This window comes from Taeniopygia guttata, chromosome 25 (genome assembly GCF_048771995.1).
Source record: "Taeniopygia guttata chromosome 25, bTaeGut7.mat, whole genome shotgun sequence".
Classification (NCBI taxonomy): Eukaryota; Metazoa; Chordata; class Aves; order Passeriformes; family Estrildidae; genus Taeniopygia; species Taeniopygia guttata.
Genome location: NC_133050.1, coordinates 2,019,262 through 2,033,902, shown reverse-complemented (window position 1 = coordinate 2,033,902; position 14,641 = coordinate 2,019,262). Strand labels below are relative to the sequence as shown.

Sequence of the window (14,641 nt, the reverse complement as noted above, 5' to 3'; positions counted from 1 at the left end):
AAGAATCAACTGGGAATGTGTGTGATGGGTGGAAAGACATATTGGGTTGGAGGGAATTCAAAATATAAGAAAAAAATTTCCCTCGAAAATGGACCGGTTATCCTTGACCTTTTAGAGGATCAGGATGACAGGGTCTGTCTGCAATATGATAGAACATTCTGCTTCTCAAGAAATAAAGAGGGGGTGGGCCCGGAGAATAAAATAAGGCAGGTGGCACAAGAACTAAAGAGACCATCAGAGGCTTGGCAACTGAAATCAAAAGGGTAGCACACGTTCAGGTGCAAAAGTGGAACTCCATCCTCCAAGCATCCTGATGGGACCATTTGTTTGATAGTACTCGGGGGCGGGGGGAAAGGTTGTACTTTTTGCATTGTGCTCAATAGCCGGAATCTTCTTCCTGCCCTGCATGGTACCCTGCTTTTCAGGTTAATACACTCAGTGGTACAAGGGATGCAGGTAGCAGCCATGCCCACGGATCCAGAGTGTGCAACTGGAAAAATAAATCAGGTATCTAAAATAATGAAACTAGGTGAAGAAAACCCACACACCAGAGCAGCAGAGGCCTTGGCCAAGTTCGAGGGGCACGTAAAAGAAGAAGGGAATACTTACAGGTTTTACCAAGAAATTCCAAAAGAACAATGGGGTGATGGAAACTAAGAGGGAACTGAGGGTTTATTCTTTTTAGGTAAGATTAAAAGTAATTGCACCAAACTAAGGGAAGAAAGCATTAAATATAGAGGTTTTAGGCATGAATTAGTGGGTTAATGTAGAAGGGGAGGGATTGTTATATGTAATAAAGATAAATCACGCCGGTAGAATGATATGTATGTAATATTTTATATTATTAAGAAAATGTACAAGTCAGCACTGGGGGGGGTTTGTCTCACACATGTGGAAAATGGTCCCTGATAAAACCTCAAGATGGGGAATGGGTGAGCAACCAGGCAAAACAAGGCGGTAGTGTTAGGAAGGGTAAAAGTAGGACACAGAGGGCTCAGAAAGCAATGCAAAGTCCAATGCAAGCCTTGCGTTTCCTTGCTTGCCCATGAACAGGAAGGAGGAGAAGGCAGAGCAAGGACAAGAAACAAAGGGATAGGAAGTTCAAGGTTGTGATGCGTGAGGAAGGCAATGCAAGGCAGTGGAGTTGAAGGAAGGGCAAGGGAACGACAAAAGGGGGTTGCTAAGACAAGGCAGGGAGAGTAGAAAAGGCAAGGCAAAGCAAGGCTAGGGAAGAAAGGGGTAGGGAGATGAAGGTGAAGGATGGGTAAGCAAGGCAATGAAAGGGAATGGAGTGGCAAGAAGGGCAAGGAAAAGATACACAGGGGGCAGTGAAGCAGTGCCGGGTTAGAGTAGGCAAGGTTGGCAAGACTCAGAAGGGGAAAGCTAGAAAATGGAAGGGCAGGGAAGATATATTTAGCTATGTCAAGGTGGGGATAGGCATGCAAGGTATTTCTGTTGCCTTGCCTTGCCCATTTTACACCGTCCTTGCTTTATTTTGCCATTTACATCCTTCTTGTCCCTTGCCTTGCCTTCTCCAGCTATGTATTGCCTTACTGATCTCTCATGTCTTTCCCTTGTCTTTCCTATGACTCCATTGCCTTGCATTGCCTTGCTCACCCATCCCCTATCTTGACTTTTCTTCTGCTATTTTCCCTGGCTTTGCCTTCTGTTGCCTCCTTCTCCTGAGTCTCACTTCCTTGCCTACTCCTGCTTTGCCTTGTCTTGCCTTTTTTACCCTACCCCAAATATTTTTGCCATGCCTGACCATCCCTACTCTTGCTTTACTGAACCCTCTGTGTCTTTCCATTGCCCATCTCACGATTCCCTTATCTTGCATTTCCCTGCTTACTCATACCCTATCTTGATTTTCCTCCTCCTTTTTCCCGTCATTGCATTACTCCTCCTTATTCTCTTTCCCTTGCCTACCGCTACCTTGCCTTGCCTTACAGGCCCAGCCCTTTTCTTGCATGGCACTGCTACCCCTCCCTTGCCTTGCATTACCTTGCAGACCCTTTGCCTCCCCGTCGTCATCTGCTTACTTCTTTCTTCTCCATTGCCTTGCCACTCCCACCCCTCCTCTAACTTGGCTTGCCTTTCCTATTCCAACCCTGAATTGCTGTGCCAACCTCTCTCTGTGTTCCCTTGCACTTCCTACCACTCCATTGTTGCAGTCTTCTCTTGCTCTGATCCTTGGTTCGGCTTGGCTGGGGGAACCGGCAAAACAAATGAGGAATGGGTACCATGGTCTTGCCCAAAAAATAAAGACTTTAATAACAAAATAACAAATGTGGAAAACTGCATAGTCTGGGGGCAAGATGCAAAGACCCAGGGGCATGGTGAACGGAACAAGGCAGACGGGTCTTCTGAGGGCAAGGGTCCAATCACAAACTTGGAACATGAATTTACACACAACAGGTTCCAAACCAACCGAGAACAAGAACCAGAAACCTGACCAAATGTCAGATAGTTCTATTAACATATTGACTCCCATGGCCCCACTCGTCTCACCATGACCTGACTAGGTGTCCTGTTCCCCATGGTCTCATACTGAGGCCAAACCACCACTCATTCCAGCCAGACGTGTTTCCACATCTTCCCCTCTCTTTAGAAAAATTTTCTGTAAAGATTTATGAACAGCTCTTGACAGACAACTTACAAAATAGGGTAACAATAGAAACACAACAACAACAGCTCCAAAAATCAGTAAACCCGTCTGACCAAAGATAAAGCCCAACCAGATAAGCTCCATTTTTTGAATAGTCATTTGAGCCACTCTTCATCATCTTCTACTTGCAGTTTCTTGACTCCCTCTCTGAGAATTTGGATGCTTTTGTGAATGGATTCACTTGCTGTGATCTGAAAGATTCATGCAGCACATGCCAGGAAATTTCCCTGTTCCGGTGCAGCCCAAGTCCAGCAATTTGCTGGCACACAAATCCACAACCAGGCATAGACATGGTGCCTACACCAACCCGATCTTGTGTTTGCTGACACCGCTAGTGCCCAGATCCAGAATTTTCCAGATGCTTGCAGAGCATGATTCCAGGAATATGCTGGCACAGAAAGTTAAAATTAGGCAATTTCCCAATGCCGGCACTTTCCCTGCCCAGATCTGGCGTACGCTGGCACTGCCAGTGCCCAGATGTGGCAATTTCCCAGTGCCGGCACAACCCCAATGCAGCAATTTTCTGGCAAAGAAAGCCAAAACCTGGTAGCTTCCCGGTGCTGGCATTAGTACCGCCCTAATCTGGTGTGTTGGGGTTGGTTTAAAAGAAGAAAGAGACCTTGGCTTAAAGCCTTGGGAAAACCCTCTCTAGTTAGGGTGAGCAGGAGCTCCCACCCATATTCCTCTTGTTCAGTTATGCAGATTGTTACTAGAAAGTTCTGACTTCTCTTTGCTACCATTGCTTACTTCTTACTGCAAGAATTTTCATATTCTGAATCGTTCCTTCCTCTTGGATCCTTCCCTCAGATCCCACCTTTACCCCTCCCCATATATAAATGCATCAATATCCCTGCTAGACACTGGACCCAGGCTTTCTTCTCATTCGCTCTCTGTACTCTGCACGCCGTCCTGTTTGTTGTGTTCACCTTCATTGAAGTTCTTTTTCCCGCCAACCAGATCAAAGCAGTCTTTCTTTGTAAAGTCGCCAGAGCCAGTTCTCGGGGAAACCACTGGTCATCCGTCTGGGCGAGGACCAGAAGGTTCCACTGGTGTTTGCAGGCACCTCCAGTGCCCAGATCTGGATATTTCCCTCTTCCGTCGCTGCTCATGACCAGCAATTTGCTGGCAAAGAAAGCTAAAACCTGGCAAGTTCCCGTTGCCGGCACCACCCAGTCTGGGGTTTGCTGGCAGCAGGACCCCAGGAAGGAAGGAAGGAAAAGAGGAAGGGGTCCAGATCCAGTCCTTCCTGGCACCTGGAGCCTGAAATGTGGTCTTTGCTGGCACTGCCAGTGCCCAGATCTGGAAATTTCCCTCTTCAGGCACAGCCCAAGTGCAGCAATTTGCGGGCACAGAAATCCAAAACCTGGCAACTTCCTGGCACTAGGTCTAGCCCTGCCCACATCTTGTTTGCTGCACCAGTACCCAGGTTTGGAAATTTCCTGGTGCCAGCAGTGCCCAGATCTGGCAGATTTCTGTTGCTGCCAACAACACGGCCCAGATCTGGTGTTTGCTGGCACCGCCAGGGCCCAGATCTGAAAACTTCTTGGTGCCAGCACATCCCAAACCCAGTGATTTGCTGGCACAGAAAGCCAAAATTTGGAAGATTCTGGGTTCTGGCTCCAGCACCATCCAGATCTGCTGTTTGCTGGGACCACCAGTGCCCAGATTAGGAAATTTTTTTGGTGCCAGAACAACCAAGGTCCAGTAATTTGCTGGCACAGAAACCCAAAAGCCAGAAATTTCCAATCTTGAAACCAACCAGGTGTGGTGTTTGCTGGGACCACCAGTGCCCAGATTTGGAAACTTCTTGGTGTCTTCACAGCCCAGGTGTAGCAATTTGGTTTTCAGCTACCTGAGGAAGAGAAGACTCTGCTCAGACTGTGGCTTTCCTTTTTCTTGGAACTGTTTAACCCAGCTCTGGACAGAAAACCCAGAAAAACACCGGCAGCTCACACCTGTGGCCCACCGAGGTCTGGGACCCTGCATTCCAGGGCCAGAGGGACTGAGAAGAGACCGAGTGAGCCAACTACAACCCACAAACAGGACTTTCTGAATTGCCATCTCTTCAGAACTGAGAGGGGTTTTATTTCATATTATTCATGCTTGTGAATACTTTACTTGATAAATAAACTGTTTTTTTTCATTTTTCTCCAGGGAAGTCTTCTCCTGAAATAGTAGGGGGAGGGGCCACTTGAACTTGATTTGTAGACGGACTCCTTTTGGAGGTTTCCTCACAACATTTGCCCTAAACCAGGACAAACAGTCACAATTGTGCCACTTCACCAGTGGCACAACTCCCCATCCCCCAGGAAAAGAAAGGACATGTAACGTTCTCCAAACATTTGGCCTGCTTTGCTGCAAAAGTCATGCTGCACACACAGTGCAGTGTGGAAAGCCAAGAGAAGCTACAGTAGGTGGCAAATCTTGGGACAGAAGCTCGACCTTGTTCTCCATGAGAGGTTCTTGACAAGAGCAGACAGGAGAAGATTCCTGGAAAAGTGAAACAGCTTTCCAGAAGTGAAATGAAGATGAAAGAAACTATCTAAAATGTTTTCCTCTTTATTTCTATGCTCCCCTCTTCCATGTTGCACGACTTCTCCATGATGTGAATTCCAAATGAATCTCACCTCTAAGATGGGTCACTTAGCAAGTCATAAACACTCTAAAATACCATGAGTTACACACAGTTTTCCTTCCCCTGTTTTTACTGGAAAGCAACGCTGGAGACATAAGTGCAGTGCTTGGGTCACGTATGAATCCTACACCAAAGGAATGTGCCCCAATAGTGTTTGACCCTCAGCAGGGACAATGCACAGCAGTGACACAGCGGAGGGGATTTCTCTGCCAGTGTGCAGGAGTCAGGACTCTGGGTCTGGGCTGAACACGGCAAAGTTCCCGTGTTTGGACAGAGGAAGGAGCTGTCCCCGGGGCGCGCGGGGCTCGGCCGTGGGGCGAGCGGGGAACGGACACGCGGACAAACGGCCTCGGTGCTTCAGTTGCAGAGGCAGCAGCGGCGGCGGCGGCAGCAGCGGCGGCAGCAGCGGCAGCAAAAGTAGTTTTTCTCTTCTTTCTCTTTCTCTTCTTTCTCTCCGGCTGTGGGACACCTTCCTCTCGGTGTCCCTCACCCGCTGTCCCTCCCCTCTCCCCGCCTCCTTCTCCCCCATGCCGGGCCGGGCCATGCCCCCGGCCCGCCCCCGGCCCCGGGCGGGGCTGCCCCATCCCCGTCCCCGCCCGCCCCGCCGCGGTCTCGCCTCCGCCCGGCTCTGGGCGTGCTGGCGGTGGCGCTGCTGGGCGGGCATGAGTGCCTGGAGCTGGGGCATCGCCGCCCTTTGGCTCCGCCTGGCCCGAGCCCGGCCCCGGCCCCGGCCCCGGCTCCTCCCGGGCCCTGCGGAGGACACACGCGGCACGGCCGCTGCCGCCTCCGCCGCGGCTTCCCCGGCCCGAGCTCCGCTGCTCAGCAGCGCGGCCGCCGGCCCCGAGCCTCCCGTGTCCCGTTCCCGAGACCGAAGGCCTGGGGATGGCCGGCCCGAGGCGGTTGAGGGGCGCTCGGGGGCCGCTCCTGGCCCCGGGCCGAGCGCTGACAGCCGCGTCCCGCCCGCAGGGAAGGCGCAGGAGGCGCTGCAGCAGCGCTACCGAGTGGGTTCGCTGCTGGGGCGCGGCGGCTTCGGCAGCGTCTTCGCAGCCACGCGGCTCTCGGACGGTGCCCTGGTGAGTGGCGGGGCCGGCGGCGGGTTCAGGAGGAGGAGGAGGAGGAGGAGGATGGAGGAGGAAGAGAAGGAGGAGGAGGAGGAGGAGGCGGAGGGAGGAGGAGGAGGATGGGGCTCGGCAGGGCGGGCGGCGAGCTGAACCCGGTGGTGCCTTTGGCTTGCAGGTGGCCATCAAAAGGGTGCCACGGAACCGCGTCCGGCACTGGGACGAGCTGGTGAGTGAGCGGGGCCAGCGGGAACAGCCGGGCCGTGCCGGGCGGGGATGAGGCGAGGCCCGGCATGGGGGAAGCCACCAGGACCCCTCGATGGGGAGCGGGCGTGGGGCCAGCGCAGGGCGCAGAGCATCCCGGGCTGGCTGAGGGGTTCCCCAGCCCTGGCAGGACATCAGTCCCACTGGTGGCACCGTGGTCCTCCCGCAGCCCGACGGCACCAGCGCACCCCTGGAGATCGTGCTGCTGGACAAGGTGTCCACTGGCTACCCTGGTGTGGTCCAGCTGCTGGAGTGGCTTGAGCTCCCCAACAACATCGTGATGGTGCTGGAGCGGCCGGAGCGGTCTCAGGACCTCCTGCATTTCATTCGGGCACGGAGGTTCCTTTCTGAAGAGGTGGCACGGCAGCTGTTCCGCCAGGTGCTGGAGGCCGTGCGGCACTGCACCAGCCGCGGGGTCCTGCACCGCGACATCAAACCAGAGAACATCCTCGTTGACCTGGCCACTGGCCAGGCAAAATTGATCGACTTTGGCTGCGGCACCTACCTGCAAGACACAGCCTACACTCACTTTGCAGGTGAGCCTGGGCAGGGGTGTGCTCCCGGTCCCACCATCTCATGGCCCAACATCTCACAGGCCAAGCTGGGTGTGGCAGCGAGGATCCTCCCTTTTGCTGCCAGTCAGGGTACTGAGCCTTCCCCTGAGTTGCTTTTGAGCGGGGCTGGGTGGGGAGGCATCTTCCAGCCCCGCTGGCAGCCTTTGCCCACCACTCTGCCTGGGGCTGGGGTTGGAGCAGCAGCAGCCAGCCTGACAAAAGCACCCATGGGTGGGGGTAGCATAGGAGGGAGCCAGAACCAGCGTACCAGCCAGTTTGGTGTGCAGGTGAGAGGAAGGGCTTGGGCTGCTCCACTCACCTTGTTTGCCTTGGCTTCATAATATTTTTAGGGCACTGCAGGCAGGGAGGATAAGGAGATGATTTTTCCCCCAGCCCTGAGTGGGTTTTTGCTTTGCATGTCACGGTCAGGCCTTGCCGGGGCTTCTGCTGCCCTCTTCCAACACCAGTGGCTTCTTGTCCAGCCCTGAGTTTGTACACATGTCCCAGGTGCTGGCGAGAGTGCAGCAGTCACCCCGTGTGCCACTGGGGCAGCCCCTACACGCCCAGGGATGCTGGGGCCAGGCTCTGGAAGCAGCAGCAGCATCCCCCTGATGAACTCCATCTGTATTCCACAGGAACACTGTCATACAGCCCCCCAGAATGGACCCACTTGGGCTGGTACCATGGCGAGGCAGCAACGATCTGGTCCCTGGGCATCCTGCTGCACCAGATGGTCTGCGGGCAGCACCCTTTCAGGAGGGGCCGGAAGATCAGCTGGGACCATCAGCTCTCGCTGCCACAGCGGCTCTCTCCAGGTGGATCCTCATCTCTGGCCACGGGGGAATACCAGTGCTGGGAGACAGCAGCAGCTCGTGAGCATGTCGCTCTGGCAGCCTCTGAGGAGGTGGCACATGTCCTGCTCTCCTGCTCTCCTCCACAACAGGGAATTGATGGGAAAGTTTAGGCACAGCTCTGAGCACAAAAGCAGCATGGCCTGGGCATGGGAAGAGTGGGGCAAAGCAGACAGGAGCCTTCTCTAGCTGACCACTGGTTTCTGGTTTCTCTGCCCAGAGTGCCAAGATCTTATCAGGTGGTGTTTATCCATGCATTTCTTGGACAGACCTTCATTAGAAGACCTGTTCTATGATCCTTGGATACAGGATATTCACCTGCCATAGAAAAAGGGAGAGAGCCACATGCACACTTTGCTCCAGGGCCCTGGTAAGTTACAGGTCCGCACATGCCCTGGCAATCAGAAGCAAGGAAACCCAGACTTTTTTCCCTGCCTGTATCAATGCACTGGGATCTTTGGGTGGGAACACACAGCCCTTGTGCTGGAGCTGAGCTGCTCTGCCCAGCACTGGTGGCTGCCATCCGAGCTGGTTTTGCTTGTCCTGCTTCCCTGACAGCTGGGGCCCTGGGCAGAACCCTGACAGCCTGGTCTGACCCAGGGAAGGAGAAGGAGCTCCTGGAGAAGCTGTACCAGGTGGGGCTGCTGCTGTTGCTGGGGACAGAGAGGGCAACATCAAGGATGACACCTCTTCCTCAAGTTGGCCACTGGCAGCTGAAGATGATGGACTTGTGGCACCGTCTTCAAAGCCAGGCTCCACAGCAAATTCGCAGATGAGTCCACAGCCGGGGAAATGCTCCCAGATTTGGGCATTGCTCAGACTGGCTGGGAACAAAAGTTTCTCCCTTTGCTGAGGCAGATGCAACTTCAGTCGCTGCCCAGCTGCTTTTTGGCAGGGCTGGGGGCACGGGTTGGGGTGGATACAAAATGGGAGTGGGCTCCTGGCCCTGCCAACAGCCCCAAGCACCCAGCATGGCCTGGGCTGAGGCTGGGGCTGGGCTGGGGCAGCCAGCCCGGCACAGAGAAACCCCCATGGCGGGAGCAGAGGTGGGATTCCAGAACCTGTGCAGGGGCTGCTTTGCTTTGCGGGCAAGGAAGGGCTTGGGCTGCTCCACTGCCCTTGTTTGCTTTGGGATCACTGTTAGTTTGGGGGGCAGTGTAGGAGGGAAGAGAGAAAGTGTGGGCTTCTCTCCCCCATGGGTGAGATTTTCCCTAGCATGTAGGGGTTGGGCCTTCCTCAGACCTCTGACAGAGATAAGAGTTTTTTTCTTGTTTCCCCTTGTCTCTAATCTCTTTTCAACAGTTTGTTGTTTGTTTTTCTAGAGGAAGCGTTCTATGTAAGGTCCAGTCGGGATTGGGAAGTGCCTGGGAGCAGCTGCAGCGTGGATGGGCTGTGCCCTTGGAGAAGGCTGAGGACATCGTTTGGGACCAGCTTTTCTCCCAGCGGAGGATGGCGTGAGGTGAGTCCCCGTCTGCTGGGCATGGTGGGATCAGAGCTTTTGGGAGACAGCAACAAGCACAAGGAGGCTCCTGCTCTGGGCAGCTGCTGAGGGGCTGGATGTGCTGTGGCTGGCTGCAGGCTGGGAATGTCCTGCCCTCCTGCTCTGCTCCCAAAGGCAGCAGTGATGGGCAGCTCTGGGCACAGCTCTGGGCACAGCCAGCATGGCCTGGGCTCTGTGGGCAGCTGGGACAAGGGGACAGCAGCCTTCAGCTGACGGGCACTTTCTGGTTTCTCTCCTTGCAGCCGGGCTCTGCGGGTGCTGAGGCTGCTCTGGGCTCTGCCAGGGCTCTGCTGGGCTCTGCCCCGGGCACAGCTGGGCTGGCTCTGCCCTCACATTGCTCTGACAGCTTTGCATCAGACGAGCCCGTTGGAGCACAGTGCCTGAGCTTTCTGCTTTGGCAGGTGAGTGACTCCCCTGCAGGCCAGGAGATTGCAGCTGGGGACACACATCCAATTGGCAAGGACCCAAACTCCCCATAGTCCCAGCTGAACCCCTGGATCTCCGCAGGAACGCCTGGATCTCCGCTGTTCATTCTTCATTTCTTTTTGGCTGGAATTGTGCAGTTGCACTTTCTTCCTCCTCTAGAAGTGCCACGAGTGGGCCAAAGCTGGCAAGTGAGCCGTGTTCCTGAGGCAGTGCAGTCTGGAGCTGATGGATGGAGAATTGCCCTTCCCACTTCCAAAGCAGAGCAAAAAGCCGTAAGTGGGATTTTTCATCCGTAAGAAACCCCTGACAATTTCAGAGGGAATGTGCAGCTCATTCACAGAGTGAGAAGGAAGGTCATCTTCTAAAGGATTTGAGGCTTGACAGAGTTTAGATTCCCAGTCCTGCCTGGAGCTGGAAGGGCCCCAATCAATTTCCTATTGCTTTGACGACAATTTAAAATAACAATGTTGGAAGCAAACCCCAAAAACTTTAAGAAAGGCTGTTGAGGTCAGTAAGATGGATCCATGCCATCAGCACATTTACAATGTAAATAACTGAGTTCTTTTTTTAAAAAGATCATTTACCTCTTAATGCAAAGTTACAGAAGTTGTTTCACTAACACTTGGATTTTATTTGTATCTTTTACAATTCATCTAATTGTATTTTTTTCTTTTTCCTTTTTTTTTTTCTTTAAGTAGAGGTCCTGGCCCTCTTCCAGCCAAAGGGGAAAGGGCCCCACCAAGCCTTGTTACCCACAGACAACATGGTAAAGCTGAACACTAAAGGACCTTGGGGGCATTATTCTGGAATTAAAAAGTTGCCAGCTCCATGGACAACAGAATTATTGTTCCTAACCTGAATGACATTGAGCAAAAAGAATGAAGAACGGTGTCACTAAAGTACTACTGACGTTTGCCAAAACACCTCCAGAGTTTCACCAAGGCATCAGTCATCAAAATGTTTTGAAAATTTAAAGACCAAGGTAGCCAAAGCACACAGTGTCACTAATTGCTGGGTATGTTCTCAGCTGAAGTTGGGAGGAATGGGGTTCCCTTGGAGGGCCCACCCTGTGGGGTGGCCAGAACTCTGTCAATGGGCTCTGCCTCGTAACGGAGTCAATGAAGGGACAGTTAGAGAAACCTGTGCTGTGGGACACGGGAATACAACGATCCGTGTGACAGGATTCACTCAGATTTCCCCTCAGGAGAAACCAAACCCTGTTACAGTTATAGAGGCTACAGTGTCAGAAGATTTCTGTGCTTTACCATCACTCCCAATGTCAGTAGAACTTGGGGTGCTGCAGCTGGTCAGTGTCAGTGTCACACCGCTCCCAGCTGCAGGGCCCCCATTTAGGGTCCTTCAGCAACGACCACACGGAAGACTTAGGGCCCAGAGAACATTTTCCACGTAAAGATTGCCTTGGGTTTCCGAAAGCAAAGGATTCTGGTTCACCCTGTGCCCCATGTGCGCTGCCCCGCCCCATGGAGTTGACATGAATGAGCTGAATGGATTATTAGAAGAGGTAGTAAATCATACTGTTGAAATGCCCATTAGCACATCCTATGAGCTCCAACAAACACAAATGGGGACTCCAGAGAACCGCATGGCCTTGGATTATCTGCTTGCTGGCCAAGGAGGAACCTGGGCTATCAGGGGACGGGGATGTTGCACTGCTAGCAGTGACGGGTTTGAAGGCCAACAGCCAGGAATCACCTTGACAGAAAGAGCAGTAGAAGAGTGGCAGAAGAAAATTCTTCTTGGTGGGATTGGCTTCGTGGCTGCCAAATTAGAGGCTGCTGTGAAATGCATTCGTGGCAGGGCCTGTCATCATTGCAGTGTGTGCACTTGGTGAGTTGCTGTGACACTTTGTGCTGGGAAGTGGAGTATTGAGACCTTTCTTAAAAGAGACAGTCTCAAGAAAAGAGAGGCTTTTGATAAACAACAGAGAATAGCAACTATTTAGGCATGTTTTAAAAGGAACGTGAATAGCTCTGAGTAATGAAGTTAAACTGCACTTAATTGTAGAACAAGAGGAGATGCCTTTATGCCTAATACCTAAATCTAAGCTGTGTTACTGAAAGAATTGTTACAAAGGTTGTAGTTGATTGTAGGTCTCAGGACCGATCAAAGTACCAAGGCCTGAACAGGTTGTGATCAAGGCCTGAACAGGCCCTGAGGCAAAGCTCACCTCTAGATGAACCTTCCAAGCAAATGTTGTATTTGTATCCACTCATTAAGGAAGCATGATTAACAACACGATCAATGCATGTGTTCCTTGATAAAACATGGATTTATCTTTCTGTATTTAGAAACAGACAAGGCCCCATCTGGCCTTGTGTGGGGGTGAAGGATCAAAGTCAACTCCCTTGGTTCCTCCTTCAGCCCTGGCCAGGCTTTGGGAGAAAGCAGTCAGGAGAATGAAAGCAGATGTTCTCGCAGTGGCAGTGATGCCAGCTTGTTTGTTTAACAGTGTAAAAGCTGGGTCCTCTCACAGCTTTGGGGTTGGAACATCATTGCTTGCAGAGGTGGAGGCACCTGCAGGAATTCCCAGTGTCTGGGAGTGGCTCTCCAGTCCTTGGCTTCCCCCAGCTGATGTGTGGCTGTGGATGATGGTAAAGCCTGAGGCTAACTGGTGATGGATCTTTCCTTAATCACTCCAGGCAATCTCTGGTAGCAATGACTGGATGCATTGCTGAGCTTCTTTTGTAATGCTTTGCTAATGATGATGTGCTTTGCTGAGCTTATCCTTTTGTAATTCTTTGCAGCTGTGCATGATATAAATGACATAATTCCTTCAGTTGGTGTCTGTGTCTTTGGTGCTGACCCTGCCCACTGGTGAGACAGGGCCCCCTCCAGCTTAAGTGTTACCTGGAAAGACAAAACCCATCACTCCAAATGTCCCCCCTTCCTCCTTGTTCCCCCCACTTTATACCCTGAGCGTGATGCCTGCCCTATGGTCTGGGGTATCCCCGGGGTCAGTGGGGGTCACCTGTCCTGGCTATGTCCCCTCCCAAGCTGCCCCGCAGCCCCAGCCCCTCTCCAGCGTGGCCAGAGGAGGGGCAGGCCAGGCTTTGGCTCAGTGGGAGCTCAGCAAGAACAAAAGCATCTCTGTGTGCCCAGCCCTGTGCTCAGCACCCGGCCCAGCAGCAGCGTCTCAGTGCCAGGGTCTGTGCCATCAGTCCCTGCCAGGGGTTTCCATGGCACCTGCCAGGCCAGGTGACCCAGGTGTGGTGTCCCAGTGAGGGCTGCCATGCAAACAGTGCCCAGCACTGCCCCTTTCTGTCTGCCTGACCTGGCCTTGGCCCTGGCCCTGCTGTTTGCTGCAGGTTCCGCGGCGCCTGACCGGCCCGCGCGGCACAGGGCAGGCGGCCACGGCACAGACCCACAGCAAGGGCTCCCCTCTGGCTCTGGGCAGTGACACCAGCCCTGAGCAATGGGCTGGCGCACTGGGGTCAGTGCGGTGTCCATGGCAGCAGTCCCTTGCAATGCCCAGTGCAGGTTGGGATGATGATCCACCCTCACAGCCGGCCCAGGGCAGGTGTGCGGTGCCCTTCCCCACAGCCTGTCTGCACAGAAGCACTTCCAGGGCTCTCTGCATTTCGCTTCCTTCACTCTGGAGTCACTCACACACCTCCCAACGACCCACTGGGAGCTTTGAGCTGCAAGGAGTGCAAAGCTGGTCTGTCCTTCAGGAGTGGCTCTCATTCTGTCCTGAGGCAACTCTGCATTTGTGTTCATTGCAGATCTTCCTGTGTGTCTACATCATTCCTTGCAGGGCTCTGCCTTGGGGAAGGGGAACCTCCTTGGAGGTACCTAGGGCTTGGCACACACTTGAGGAGTGTGTCTGTTTTAAATGGGGAAGCTTAAGAGTTTTAGATTGCTTCAAAAAATAAAAGAGGAAAACCCCTCTTTGCCTGAGCGCAGCCAGTTCTCCAAGCACAGCAGGTCCCAGGTGACTGAGCAGAGACAGGACGGGCTTGGGCTATGTGGGGCAAGGTTGTCCACACTGCCTCAGACCTCCAGGCACAGCTTCTCTGACTAGGCCAGACATCCTCAGGAGAGTCCCTGGGCCAATATCAGTGGCTGAATGCTGCAGTCACCTCTGCTCTAAATAGAACAGTCATAAAATATACTCTTCAAAGGGGAACGTGGATTTATTGGAAGCTCTTGCAAATAGTTTTCCATCAGTATTGTAGGAAACCTCCTGACAAAGAATCTCCAGGGACTAATTCCAGCAGATAATTGGAGGCCATGATTGCACAAACCTCTCAGGACCCCAAGCAAAAGCCCAAGTCCTTTGAAAAACCTGCCATCCCTGGGGGCATGAAGGAGGGCCCAGGGCCATTCCTGACCAAGGCTCCCCAGGGCCTCTTCCCAGCAGCTCCCTGAGGCCAGGAGTGCAGGGAGGCAGAGGCTCTGTGTAGGCAGCTCAGCTGCTGAGCAGAGCCTGGGCTGGCTGGAGGCAGCAGAAAGGCCAAGGCCTGAGCCCCAGCCCCAGGGAAGGCAGATCCTGTCCCTCCCCGCCTGCTCAGGGCTCTGCCGGGAGCACTGGCATAGGGAGGGATGCTGAGGGCAGGACAAGGGATGGCAGTGCCCAGCCTGGCTGGGGCTGTGCCAGGAGGCCCCAGTGCCTCAGGACAAGGTGTCTCCTCCTCACAGCCCTTGGTGGCAAGACGCTGCTGTGCCC

The 14,641-nt window shown here is 53.4% G+C and overlaps 2 long non-coding RNA genes across 2 annotated transcripts; both read left to right on the top strand.

Annotated features, from left to right (window-relative positions):
• The first annotated feature begins 8,704 nt into the window (after positions 1–8,704).
• On the top strand, positions 8,705–10,093 carry LOC140680586 (uncharacterized). The gene is made up of 3 exons (XR_012051929.1): positions 8,705–9,486; positions 9,771–9,929; positions 10,036–10,093. It is a non-coding gene; the product is annotated as an uncharacterized lncRNA (long non-coding RNA).
• An 18-nt stretch (positions 10,094–10,111) lies between these two features.
• LOC140680585 (uncharacterized) lies at positions 10,112–12,751 on the top strand. The gene is made up of 2 exons (XR_012051928.1): positions 10,112–10,226; positions 10,653–12,751. It is a non-coding gene; the product is annotated as an uncharacterized lncRNA (long non-coding RNA).
• Positions 12,752–14,641: the final 1,890 nt, after the last annotated feature.